Raw genomic sequence first — 13916 nt, 5'->3', positions numbered from 1 at the left:
CCTTGACCTATTAACCTTTTCTTCCTCTACCTCTGCTGGGCGATGGGCTAAAGGGAAGTTTAAAGCATTTAAGTACCCTTATTAAAAGTAGGCTTTAAAAAAATCAAAGCCTACATCAAGCTAAGTTATTGGCTAAGACATTAAAAAATAATAATGCTAAGCCCAGAAACTATTAAGTCACATCAAGGAATATGGGAGACCGAGGAGAAGATACTGAGAGCGTTTGAAAAAAATAATAATAATAAGGTGGGCCCTCACTTAGTTCCCTCCAAAATTAAAAGTGTGGAGTTGTCAGCTAACAAAAGAGGGCTGTGAGAATGACAGCAAACTGGATATAAGTACTGAGTAAGAACACAGTAGTCTAACTATGTTTTTGGTAGTCATCTAAGAGATGAGTTGGCAAGCATATTTGCTGTCATAAAGGAAGTTACAATTCTGTTTTTCCAGAGAAGTAAGAGTGTGTGTGTGTGTGTGTGTGTGTGATTTGTGTGTCTGTCTTCCCTGACCAAATGGGGGCCAAGCATGAAAGAAAGCTGGTGTAAGGTACCTTTCAGAATAAAATTAATTATATGTATTTTAACTATATATATTTTTATATATAATATCATATATGATCTCATTATAGCTGTCCCATATTCTGAGTATTGATTATATAGACTAATGTTGTTTTTTTACTTATAAATTTCAACAAATTTACTTTTCACTTGAGAGAGAGGTGGTTATATGATAAAGATTCCTAATATTCCTCTGGCCCCAGTAGTTGGTAAAGAGAAAGGCAGATACCTAGAAATGTGTTATCTAAAAAACAATTGGGTTATGCTGACAAGTATCAGAATGTCTCTTACAGTCATTTTCCTCTGATTAGTAACAACAGGCACTTGTCTTAAATCCTAACCATGGATTGATTTGTATTTATGTAAAGATTTGTAGCACAAGCTCAATATCTACCCCCAAGTGATGAAGCGTTCCCTTTTCTCATTCCCTTTAACTAGTACTTTAGGAAGGGTCAGAAGGAACATGAGTTTGGGTCTTCTGTTGCTACTCTCAAAACTGTCATTCAGTCCCTCACTGCAATATGCTTAGGACTTACTGAAACACATACTATTTGGACACTTCATTTGAGAAAACAAGATTTGCTCAAAGGGGGGCTTTGGTTTGGTTTTGGTTTAATAACGTAACAACTTAATGGGCATCTACAACAGAAATCACAATTCATCATGCTCTTAGGAGCCACGGGAAATGAATTCTGCCCTCGCACAGTGCCCTGGATCCCCCCGCCCCCCCTTTTTTTTCATTCTCTCCAGGCTCCCAGCTCCCCTGCTCATACACTAGAACTCCTTCTGCAAAGCTGCAGCATGCCACTGCCCATAATTCCTTCTGAGATATCTATTCAGCATTACAATGTTCTGACCAGCTTATGACCAACTCCCTTCATCTCAGTTTTGAAGTCTTTGGAGAAATTTTATTCATATTTTACAACCAGCCACCCAGATTGTAAAGTCGTTCGCTAAAACTATGAGATAAGCTACATTTGCGACAAAGGTAAGTCCCTGGCCCAGTTGGTTGTGGTAACCAAGGTCATTCATGCAGACCATAATCATAGTCCCTGTCCATGCATCAGAGGATGGAAGCAGAGTAGGAAATAGGGATCAGTAACTGGTATCCATGCAAAACATTTAAGAGTGTGTCATTTTGGTATGTTCATCAAAACTCAAGAGAGTCAGGGTGGTAAGTGCATTAGCAAGAATTTAAGACAGGGTGACTGAAATTCATGGCTGATTGGATTTTGGGGAAGGTAGTGATAGAGAGGTTTGGGAGACAGCTGTGAGGGCTCAGTGGATGGCCAGTGCCTTTGCTTTGGTTGTTGAATAAAACAAGGTACTTATTCCCTGAGACAGAGGGTGGATAAGAAAGTTGGACTTTGGTTGTGTTTGATGGCTAGAGAAAATGACACATGGTTAATATGCCATACTGTGGGACATCCAGGAACAGATTACAATCCAAAGTGCAAACCACGGGTCTAGGTTTGGGGTACAGACTTAAGAGCTACAGGGTATGGTTGGAATTTCATCCATTTGGCATATTAGGAGCATTTACCTGGAGTATGCCCATCTTTACACACAAAAGTAGAGGAAGTCACCAGGGATGGGGTAAGAGATGACAGAACTGGAAAAGGTAGGATCTTATCCACTTTCTGTTATGTGATAGCTGTGATTTGATAGCACCCGCACTGTTATAAGCACTGGCGCTAGCACACCAAACCAGATAGCCAGAGATCCTTCTCCCAGGGGCTTGCATTCAAGAAGGAAAAGCACTTGACAAAGACATACATTTGTCTCCTCAGAAGATGCGCTTTTTCCTAAAGTACCGATAGTTTGAAATATCAAGAGATTTAAGACAGGGACTGAAGAGACTTCAGGGTTGAAACAAGGGAATTGGTGCTGCCATAAACTGAATATTCTCCAAGATACTTGGGTCCTTGTTCCCAGACTCAGGCATGTCACTTATAGTGAGAAGGAATTTGAAAGTGTGGCGCATCTCAGCATGGAGAAATCCTATTACCCACATTTAATCTCATGTCTATGTAAGAGGGAGACAGGAAGTTTGACTGCAGAAAAGAAAGGAAGACGTGGCTATGGAAGCAAGAGGTTAGACTGATAAAAGAAAGAAGCCCCAAGCTTAGGAATCTTAGCTTAGGAATTCCAGACACTAGGCAAAGCAAAAGGTCAGCAATGGCACCCTAGAACCTGGTTCTCAGCCTGTGGGTCAGGTCCCCTTTGAGGTGTGATCCCTCAGCTTCCTCCTCCAGTGGCCTGCTGTCGTGTTTTCCTCACCCTGATGGGCACTCCGTCTGGGACCGTAACTGGAAAGAAACGCTCCTGTAAGTTGCTTTTGGTTATAGTATTTAATCGGTGCAGTAGAAAAGTTACTAATAAGCAATATAGGAGAATACATTTGTGTTCTTTTAAACCACTGTTACCATAGCAATAGGAAGTAGTTGCAGTTGTTGAGATTGGAAGAACAGAAGTAAACTGGAAGGAATTATAGTAAAATGAGTCAGCGATTCAGAAAGCATCCATTTCGCTCACTGTGCCCTCCCACACTCCTTCCCTTCTCCTCCCCTTGGCTTTCCCCCCACCCTGGCACTTCAAGTCTCTGGAAGGCTAGGCACTTCATCTCCCACTGAGGCCAGACAGGGCAGCCCAGCTAAAAGAACATATCCTTCATACAGGCAACAGCTTCAGGGATAGCCCTGTTCTAGTTGTTCAGGACCCACATGAAGACCAAGTTGCATGGCTGTTAGTTGATTCTGTTGGTTTTCCTGTGGAGTCCATTATTCCCTTAAGGGCTGCAATCCTGTCTCCTATTCTTCCATTAGAGTCCCCAAGACTCTAGTGGATGGCCACTCTTTTGCTGAGGGTGTAGGACTCTGTCTGAGTCAGTTGGTGGGTGGGGCCTCTAAGAGGACAGCCATGCTAGACTCCTGGTCTACAAGTATAACAGAGTATCTTTAATAGTGCCAGGGATTGGTGCTTCTCCATGGGATGGGTTTCCAGTTGAACCGGTTATTGGTTGGCTATTCCCTCAATCTCTGCTCCATACCTAGTCCCTGCATTTCTTATAGACAGGGTAAGTTTGGGGCTGAAAGTTTTTTGGGTGGATTCGTGTCCCTATCCCTCTACTGGGGTTCCTGCCTGGCCACAGGAGGTGGCCTCCCCAGCCTCCATATCCCCAATGCTGTGAGTTACAGCTTAGGATACCCCATTGATTCTTGGGACCTCCCCTATCCTAGGTTTCTGTCTCTTCCTGGAGACCACCTCACCCCCATCATTTGCTGTTTTCCACTCATTCTCATGGCCATCTGGCCACCCCCTGCCCCTCCCTACACTACCCCATGCCCCACCCCAATTTCCCTCCTGATCACCTCTTCCACCCAGATCCCTCCTATCTGCCTTTCACAACCATTCTATTTCCCCCTTCCAAGTGAGGCTCAAGCATCCTTGCTTGTACCCTCCTTCCTGCCCAGCCTCCTTGGGTCTGTGGATTGTAGCAAGGGCATCCGATATTTTATGGCTAATGTCCACTTATAAGTGAATGTGTACTGCGCATGTTCTTTTGGGACTTCATGACCTCACTCAGAATGATATTCTCAAGATCCATCCATTTGCTTGCAAAATTCATGATGTCTTTGTTTTTCATCGCTGAATAGTATTCCATCATGTAAATGTACCACATTTTCTTTATTCATTGTTCAGTTGAGGGACATTTAGGTTGTTTCTAGTTTCTGGCTATTACAAATAAAGCTGCTGTGAATGTAGTTGAGCAAGTGTCTCTGTAGGATAGTGGAGCATCTTTTGGTTATATGTCCAGGAGTGTTATAGCTGGGTCTTGAGGTAGAACTATTCCCAGTTTTCTGAGAAACCGCCAAATTGACTTCCAAAGTGTTTGTACAACTTTGCACTTCCACCAGCAATGGAGAAGTGTTGCCCTTGTTCCACATACTCGCCAGCATGTGCTATCTCTTGATTGTTTGGTATTAGCCATTCTGATAGGTGTAAGATAAAAATCTGAGAGTTGTTTTGGTTTGCATTTCCCTGATGACTAAGGACTTTGAACATTTCTTTAAGTGTGTCTAAGCTATTTGAAATTCCTCTGTTGAGAATTCTGTTTAGCTCTCTGCCCCATTTTTTTAAATTGGGTTATTTGAATTGTTCGTATTTAATTTCTTCAGTTCTTTATAAATTTTGGATATTAGCCCTCTGTCAGATGTATGATTGGTGAAGATCTTTTCCCAATCTATAGGCTGCCATTTTGTTCTATTGACAGTGTCCTTTGACTTATTGACAGAAGCTTTGCAGTTTCATGAGGTCCTGTTTTCAGTTGTTGATCTTAGAGCCTGAGCCATTGGTGTTCTGCTCAGGAATTTGTCTCCTGTACCAATGAGTTCAAGGGTATTTCCCACTTTCTCTTCAATGAGATTTAGTGTATCTAGTTTTATGTTGAGGTCCTTAATCCAATTGGACTTGAGTTTTGTGTAGGATGATAAATATGGATCTATTTGCATTCTTCTACATGTAGACATCCACTTAGACCAGCACCATTTATTGAAGATGCTTTCTTTTTTCCATTGTATGGTTTTGTACTTTTTTTGTTATGGAGGCATATATACTCTTAGTACTTCTTTCATTGTGTCCCATAATTTTGGGTATGCTGTGCCTTCATTTTCATTTGATTCTTGAAAGTCTTTATTTCTTTATTTCTTCCCTGACTCAGAGATCATTGAGAAGAGGGTTGTTCAATTTCCATGAATTTGTAGGCTTTCTGGTGTTTCTGCTGTTGTTGAAGTCCAGCTTTAGTCCATGATGGTCTGATAAGATACGAGGCATTATTTCAATTTTCTTGTATCTGTTGAGGCTTGCTTTGCGACCAACTATATGGTCAGTTTTGGAGAAGGATCCATGAGGTGCTGAAAAGAAGGTATTTTTTTTTTTTTTTATGTTTGGGTGAAATATTCCATAGGTGTCTATTAGGTCCATTTCATTCATAATGTCTACTAGTTTCTTTATTTCTCTGTTTAGTTTCTGTCTCGATGACATGTCAATTGGTGAGTAGGGTGTTGAAGTCTCCTGTTAATGTGTGGGGTTCAATGTGTGATTTAAGCTTTAGCAGTGTTTCCTTTATACGTGTGGGTGCCCTTGTGTTTGGGGCATAGATGTTCAGAACTGAGATATCATCTTGGCAGATTTTTCCTATAATGAGTGTGAAGTGTCCTTTACTGTCTCTTTTGATTAATTTTGGTTGAAAGTTTATTCTTTAGATATTAGAATGGTTACTCCAGCTTGCTTCTTTGGTCTGTTTGCTTGGAAAACTTTTTTCCAACCCTTTACTCTGAGATAATGTCTATTTTTATTGCTGAGTTGTGTTTCTTGTACACAGAATAATGATGGATCCTGTTTTCACATTCACTCTGTTAGCCTGTGTCTTTTTATTGGGGAATTGAGTCCACTGGTGTTGAGAGATATTAATGACCAGTGATTTTTATTTCAGGTATTTTGCTGTTGGTAGTGTTACTGTGTGTGTTTGTGTGTTTATGTGTTGATGTGTGCTTTGCTTGCTTTTTCTGGTATGGAGTTACTTAGTTACTATGTTTTCTTGGATGTAGTTATCTTCCTGGAGTTGGAATTTTCCTTCTAGAATTTTTGGTAGGGCTGCATTTGTGGCTAGATATTGCTTAAATTTGGATCTATGGTAATTGAGAGCTTTGCTGAGTATAGTAGTCTAGGTTGGCATCTGTGGTTTTTTAGAGGTTTCAAGATAATCTGTCCAGGTCCTTCTAGCTTTTAGAGTCTCTGTTGAGAATTTGAATGTAATTCTGATAGGTCAGCCTTTATATGTTACCTGTCCTCTTTCCCTCACAGCTTTTAATATTCTTTCTTTCTTCTATAGATTTTGTGTTTTGATTATTATATAGCAGGAGGATTTTCTTTTCTGGTCCAGTCTAATGGTGTTCTATAAGCTTTTTGTATGTTTATAGGCATCTCTTTCTTTAGGTTGGGAAAGTTTTCTTCTATGATTTTGTGGAGAGTATTTTCTGGGCCTTGGAGCTGGGACTCTTCACCTTCTTCTCATTCAGTTATTCTTAGGTTAGGTCTTTTCATGGTAGCCCAGATTTCCTGGATGTTTTGTGTCAGGAAATTTTTAGTTTTAACATTTTCTTTGACTGGTGTATCATCTATGCCTGAGATCCTCTCTTCCATCTCCTGTCTTCTGTTGGTGATGCTTGCCTCTGTTGTTCCTGTTCTCTTCCCTAGGTTTTCCACCTCCAGGGAAGTTTATGTTTTCTTTATTACTTCTATTTCCACTTTCAGGTCTTACACAGTTTTATTTATTTCCTTCATCTGTTTAATATTATTTTCTTATATATCTTTAAGGGATTAATTTGTTTCCTCTTTAAAGACATCTACATGTTTGATTGTATTTTCCTGTATTTCTGTAAGGGATTTATTTATTACCTCTATAAAAAGCCTCTATCATCTTTATAAGATGATATTTAAGGTCATTTTCCTTGTGCTTCAGTTGTGTTAGGATATCTATGGCTTGCTGTAGAAGGGTATCTGTCCTCTGAAGGTGTCATAGTGCCCTGGCTTTTATTGGTTGTGTTCTTTCAAGGACCTTTAGCTATCTGGATGGCTTTGGTCCCTGGATATTCCTCTTGTAGTAGGTATTGGGAAGGGGTGTAAAGTATCCATTTCTTAGAAAGTTTTCACAGATACCTCATTAGAGTCTCAAAAAAAAATCAGAAAAGATCTGAAAAAATATCTCCTTAGTCCCAGGCAGTACCAGGACTAGACCGCCTTCATCTTCAGCCTATCTTGGAAATGATTAGTGCCTAGCAAGGGCATTCAGGAACCCCCAGGGTGGCCCTAACTCTGGAAAGTAAATTATGATAAACCTTCATGGTCCAGAGACACATGGCTCTTATTCACCATGGAGACCAGTATATTTTATACCATGACCCTAAGTACCTGCCATAGATGTCTGTTTATGAACACAGAAATACATGTTGACCTTGGAGGCAGAGCCAGCAAAGACTGGCCTTTGGTCAGTCTGGTTTAGGAACTGATGCTTTGCATTTTAACATCCCTCTGGTTGAAAGAAGGTAACTACTATAGCTTACATTCTGAATTGAGCAATCTGAAATGTAAACCTTCAGGAAAGAGGAGAAATACTAGAGTCATACAACAGATGGGGAATAGCAACACTGAAACACAATGGCTATCAATAGACTAGAAACGAGTCCAGCCAGGGTACCTTATGAGAGTTGAGAACATGCCCCTTTCATATTAAAATGCTTTGTATGGGGTATTAGTGATAGAATACTTTCTGTCCTTAGAAATGGGGTAGACTGATAACAGAGACTCTTGAATGATTCAGTAACAGCAGGATGTAGAGATGATACAAGCTAAGGGCAGGTTGAATCTTTGACCAAATTAAGCTACTTACATTCATCAACATGTTATAAATTTCAAACTCTGACAGCAGTGCAGGACTATGTTAGTCAAAAGACCCCAGCCATCCTGAGTCACCACCACAGTGTCAACCCATTCTCTGGTCTTGGAAGCAAGAGATAAAATTTTATTTTTTAAAACTTCCTCAAAAGAAAGAAAGAAAGGAAGAAAGAAAGAAAGAAAGAAAGAAAGAAAGAAAGAAAGAAAGAAAGAAAGAGAAAGAAAGAGAGAGAGAGAGAAAGAAAGAAAGAAAGAAAGAAAGAAAGAAAGAAAGAAAGAAAGAAAGAAAGAAAGAAAGAAAGAAAGAAAGGGACCAGTGAGGTGACTTGTAGATAAAGGCACTTGCTGCCAAGCCCGGTGACCTGAATTCAGTATCTGGGACTCATATATTAGGAGAGAACCAACTCTCGAAAGTTGTCTTCTGGTTTCTACACGTGTATGTGCGCATGCACGCACACACATACACACGCACACACATATAAATATCAGGGGGGGAGGAGAAACTTAATGGGTGGCAAGATGGCTTGATGGGTAAACTGCTTGCCACCAATCCAGATCACCTGAGTTAATTCCCAGAACCCTTAGGGTAGAAGGAGAGAACCAACTCCCACAAGTTGTCTTCTGACTTCCTTAGGCATGGCACATGTGTGTGCACATGCAGAGAGAATACATGAAAACAAGCAGTCAAAAGTGTTCAAATACACAATGGCACTAAGCTAACTGTGGGTTGGGAAGCTCTTATCAGAGCAACTTACTCCTTGGCCTAGTAAGTAAAGCATTGCTCTGTGTTCTTTGTTATGAGTTTAAGACCAAGAAGAGAAAATAGATGCTGACAGAGACAGAGTTGGGATTGGGGGTGGCGGAGGGGTGTGTGTGTATGAGAAAGAACTGCCTGAGGATCTGAGGTTTAACTATAGCTCATCCAATATTGCTTTGTCAATTTATTCTTAAAGCTAGTCTCACTCTGAAGGTTCAAGGAATTAAGACATTCAGAGACTACAAATTGGAGGATTTGTTCCCACTGTGACTACTGGCTTGTAGTATCAGCCCTTCATTCTGTATGGCATCTCTTGCCTTGCAAACTAGCAAGATCCTTGAATTTGGCAAGGATCCTGCTCTGTGAAGCATTTTCAAGTTAGGAGTTTTAGCAGTGGAAGATTTCTCAAAGCCAGTAATAGAGACAAGGTGGAGAGGACTATGGGGCTGCGAGTTCCCACCTGACAGCACGGAATGGCCTCTCTGCTGGAGGATGCCGGCCACAACCTGTCCAGGGGAGTCAGGGACTTTCAATTAGACATTCTTAAAGCTCCTTGCCTTATTAGCAGACAAAACAGTTCAGATATTCCTTCTTTTACCCTATTTGTGTATAATGGTATTTTTCTGTTTATACGTGGAAAGCATATTGTATAGTTCGTGATATGTTTGTAAACTGCACAGAGTGAGGCCAAACGATGCCTTCAAAGGTAGCAAGAGACACTCTTGCCATTTATACTAAATTGTACAATGGAGGGAAGAAGAGTAAAGTTGATGATTTTAAATACTTAAGAAGAAACATCACTTTGCCACTGGTGCAGAACCTATAATTATGTGCAATTCCCTGCTTAAGACTCTTTAGTTATGCTGAACAATTGGGGAAAAAACTAAATAATGGGGAGAAGAAAAGAAGGGAGTTTTAAACACTCAATACAAGATGTTCATTTAAATAGAGACATCGCCTCACCAGAAGGGAGCAGTTAAGGGTCTGATTGTCCCACTGGCATGCTATTATCAAATCGTCATCTTTAAACCATGGATTTGCAATGCTAAATCTTCATCATTAGTTTGAAACCAGGCCTGGTTCCTCCTGTTCACATGGCATGATCATTTCTCATTGATATCTTTTTTTTTTTTTTTTGCTCTCTGCAAAAGATAAACCTTTAAACCTTGGAAATAAGTCTTTTTTCTTACCAAACCCATAACGTGATCCTCTTTTTAATCACTGACACAGCGCTATCAGATCAGAGAACAAGCCTTGCTCAGTTAGAAGCATACTGCGATTTTCATCAGAACTAAGAACATGGTTGTAGACCTCGGGAAGACCCGTTCAGCATAGGCTTGTCACTGGGTCTTTTAATTCTGTTCAGGAAGTGTCCTCTGAAATCCCTGATTGACAAGGGGATGCTTTCTGGTGGCTAAGTCAGGTGTCCCACAAAATAAAGAGAGCTTCCAAATGAGAGGCACAAAACTTGGAGACAGGGTGATTGGAAAAGTGTTAGTTGCTCTTTCCATCAGTGTCCAAATACCCGAAGAGAGCAAGCAGCTCAGAAGGATGTCATTAATGGTGAGGGAGCCATGAATGAGGGTCACCATCCATATAGGAACTTGAACTTGGAGCAGGCGTGTTACACTTTGGTAGATCAGGAAGCAGAGGACAAGCGAAGGTAGGCTCTCTAACACATAAGGACCTAGCTAGGCCCTGAGTAGTGCCAACATCGGGACCAAGTATTCTAACACAATGCCTGTGAGAACAATTCACATTCAACCTACAACACAGTGCCCTGGCATCTCTGATTCCTCAGGGCTTCATCCACATCTCACACTGGAAACAGAGTTATACCAAACAAAAGGTGCTCTGGCCCTGTGTGGTTGTGCAAGCTTTTAATCCCAGCTCTCAGGAGGCAGAGGAAGGTGTGTATCTCTTGAGTTCCAGATCAGCCAAGGCAACATAGTAAAACCCTGTCTCAAGTAAATAAGTAAATAACTGGAGAAGAGGCAAATCCAAAGATGAGCGTAGTGTTCAGCTTTCTGTTGCTGTAATATTCCAACAGAAATAATAAAAGAGGAAAGGCTAATTTTGGAGGTTTCAATACATTGTTAGTTATCTCTGCTGCATTTGGGCCGTGGCAAAGTATGATATGATAGTAGGGTATGCATAGCAAAGTTCTCACCTCATATTGGCCAGGAAGCAAAAACACAGGAAGAGTCCAAGTGCCTAATATCCTTCCCAAGAATATACCCTCAATGACTTAACTCCCTCCAACTAGGCCCTACCCCTTAAAAATCCCATCAGTTCCCAATATGCCTGTGATGGTTTGTATATACGAGGCCCAGGGAGTGGTACTATAAGAATGTGTGGCCTTGGAGTAGGTGTGGCCTTTTTGAGTAGGCTTGTCACTGTGGGTGTGGGCTTTAGGACCTTCATCCTAGCTGCCTGGAAGCCAGTATTCTGCTAGCAGCCTTAGGATGAAGATGTAGAATTCTCAGCTCCTCCTGTACCATGTCTGTCTGGATGCTGCCATGTTTCCACCTTGATGATAATGGACTGAACCTCTGAACCTGTGAGCCAGCCGCAATTAAATGTCTTTTATAAGAGTTGCCTTGTGGATGCTCACAGTCAGCTATTGGATGGATCACAGGGACCCCAATGGAGGAGCTAGAGAAAGTACCCAAGGAGCTAAAGGGATCTGCAACCCTATAGGTGGAACAACATTATGAACTAACCAGTACCCCCCGGAGTTCGTGTCTCTAGCTGCATATGTATCAGAAGATGGCCTAGTTGGCCATCATTGGAAAAAGAGGCCCATTGGTCTTGCAAACTTTATATGCCTCAGTACAGGGGAACGCCAGGGCCAAGAAGTGGGATTGGGGGTAGAGGGGAGTTGGGGGGGAGGGTATGGGGGGACTTTTGGGATAGCATTGGAAATGTAAATGAAGAAAATACCTAATAAAAAAATTAACCAAAAAAAAAAAAAGAGTTGCCTTGCACATGGTGTCTATTCATAGCAGTAATACCCCTCCTAATACAGTACCTTAAGCTAGGAACCATATGAGCAAATCACAGAACCATTCAGAGGCAACGGAAAATGAAGCATGAGGATCCCCTGACAAAACTGACCCAGGACTAGGAGGAGACTGAGACTGAGAAATTAAAGAGGAGGGGTCAAGCCATTGGCTGATATAACAGTTGGAGAAAGAATAATAGGCTCTTGTTCCAAGGACATTTGTGTGAAAATCATACAAAAGTGGCCTCTTGCCAAAACTAGTTACATAACAAATTACAGGACAATCACGCTAATTATTTACTTAATTACTCCCCACATAGCCAGTGGAAGCCATTTTAACTAACTCATTCCAGATAGCCATACCAGAGCCATGTTATTTAAGCCTTTATCTGACCCTTGTGGTCCTTATTCTGTCCATTTCCACAGCAGTAGGAAAAAGCCCATGGCATACCTGAGACTCCCCTGTTTGAGCCTGTGATGCCAGCCCTCAAAAGTGACTGCTTACATTCTCACCTGAGACTGTTGTCATTAGTTCTGCTAACAACTGTCATTTGAAAATGAGTTGCAATCATTGTTCCCTGACGGGCTCAGGTAGGCACATCTCGCTGTGTGCTGTTCTAAATGGTGCAGTCTGCTTGGTAAACTCCTGTTTGTTAGGCGTCTTTGGGGACATCGTTCTCAAATTCGACAAGCAGCAGGCAGTGTGCCATTGCAACACTTTCCAAAGCCCACAGAGGAAACCTTACCAGATAGATCCCCCAGGAGGCATATACAGCATTCACTGGAAGAAACTATTTCCATCTTGTTAAGGGAGCTGGCTGCTGCTGCTCCTAGAGAAAAACACAGGTGAGGCCTTCCATGACTGGCAGAAACAGCAGTCTCTGTCTCCCTTGTCCTGGAGACTTCACCATCTCAGATCTTCCCTACTAAACACTCGGGAGGGAGAGTTCAGATGGGGGATACATTCAGCCTATGCTTTTCAGAGTCTGCACCTTTATTAGAAACAAAACAAAATGACTCTTGAAAACACCTGTTAACAAGAACTGAGCCAAATTGCAGTGTGGGCGGTGGATGGGAGGTGTTGCCGGGGCAGTAAATCCAAGTTGCTCACACCAAAGGAAGTGTTTCTAGGGAAGCTATCTGATTAAGTGGTAGATACTTAGTCATTTAGGAAAGGCCATAAAAGACCAGTTCATCAACAAGGGAAGGTCTGTTTTCAAAGGGCACACAGGATGGTAGGATACTATTTTCTTCTTCAGTCCACCCTTGATGCATAATGCATGGTCCTTAGTTTAAAAAATGTAGGGGTTTCTGTAACCAAATGTTTGTCAGCAAGGTGTTCAACAGCTACAGTTGCAGGGTGTCATTTGAACAAAAAGGTTTGAATATGGTGATTATAAATTACAAAGTCAGCCAGCTCCAAGCTCCTCGAAGGCTGAGATGGTGAGGTACACACATTGGAGCTTTTTCACCTGCTCCCCAGTGTCAGTGCATTTTATAATTCTACTGAACCTTCTTGTCACATCTGTCTCTGCCTACATCCCACATCTCACTCACATATTTTAGTAACCTTTCTTCCTCACTGCTCTCTCACCCTGCCTGCAAACCAGCTCCAATAAAGAAAAAAGAAAATCAAATTCTGGGGTTCAGGATGTCATCCAGACCCCACCTACTGTTTTCTTTGCGTGTCTTAAACGCTATTTCCTCCAGGTAATTTGCCCTTGCATGAAAGCCCCACCCCCCACTTTTGCATCTTTGAGCATGACTGACTCTAGCAATCTACCTTACCAAGTCACCTGACTCAGCTCAAATGCTACTTCCTTCACAACATTTTCCACTACTTTCTTCTAGTCCATAGTAATCACCTTTTCCTTCAGGAGTCTGTCTCTCTCTCTGTCTCTCTCTGTCTCTATCTCTGTCTCTGTCTCTGTCTCTCTCTGTCTGTCTCTCTTTGTCTCTGTCTCTGTCTGTTTCTCTTTGTCTCTGTCTCCATCTCTCTCTCTTGCTCTATATCTCTCTTTACCTCTCCCTCCCTCCTCCTTCTCTCACTGAAATATATTCCAAAATGACATGATTATTCCATTTAAATATTATATTTAGTAGCTTTTAGTATAATCAACACATTTGAAGTTTTTTTTTTCACCAC

General features: G+C 41.5%; 1 long non-coding RNA gene across 1 annotated transcript in view; it reads right to left on the bottom strand.

Annotated features, from left to right (window-relative positions):
* The window catches only part of Gm34632 (predicted gene, 34632), a 42578-nt gene that overhangs the window by 12713 nt on the left and 15949 nt on the right, over positions 1-13916 (bottom strand). The window lies entirely within an intron of this gene.

This window comes from Mus musculus, chromosome 18 (genome assembly GCF_000001635.26).
Source record: "Mus musculus strain C57BL/6J chromosome 18, GRCm38.p6 C57BL/6J".
Lineage (NCBI taxonomy): Eukaryota > Metazoa > Chordata > Mammalia > Rodentia > Muridae > Mus > Mus musculus.
Note: the sequence above shows the minus strand (reverse complement) of the source record. Positions and strands in the feature narration are given on the sequence as shown.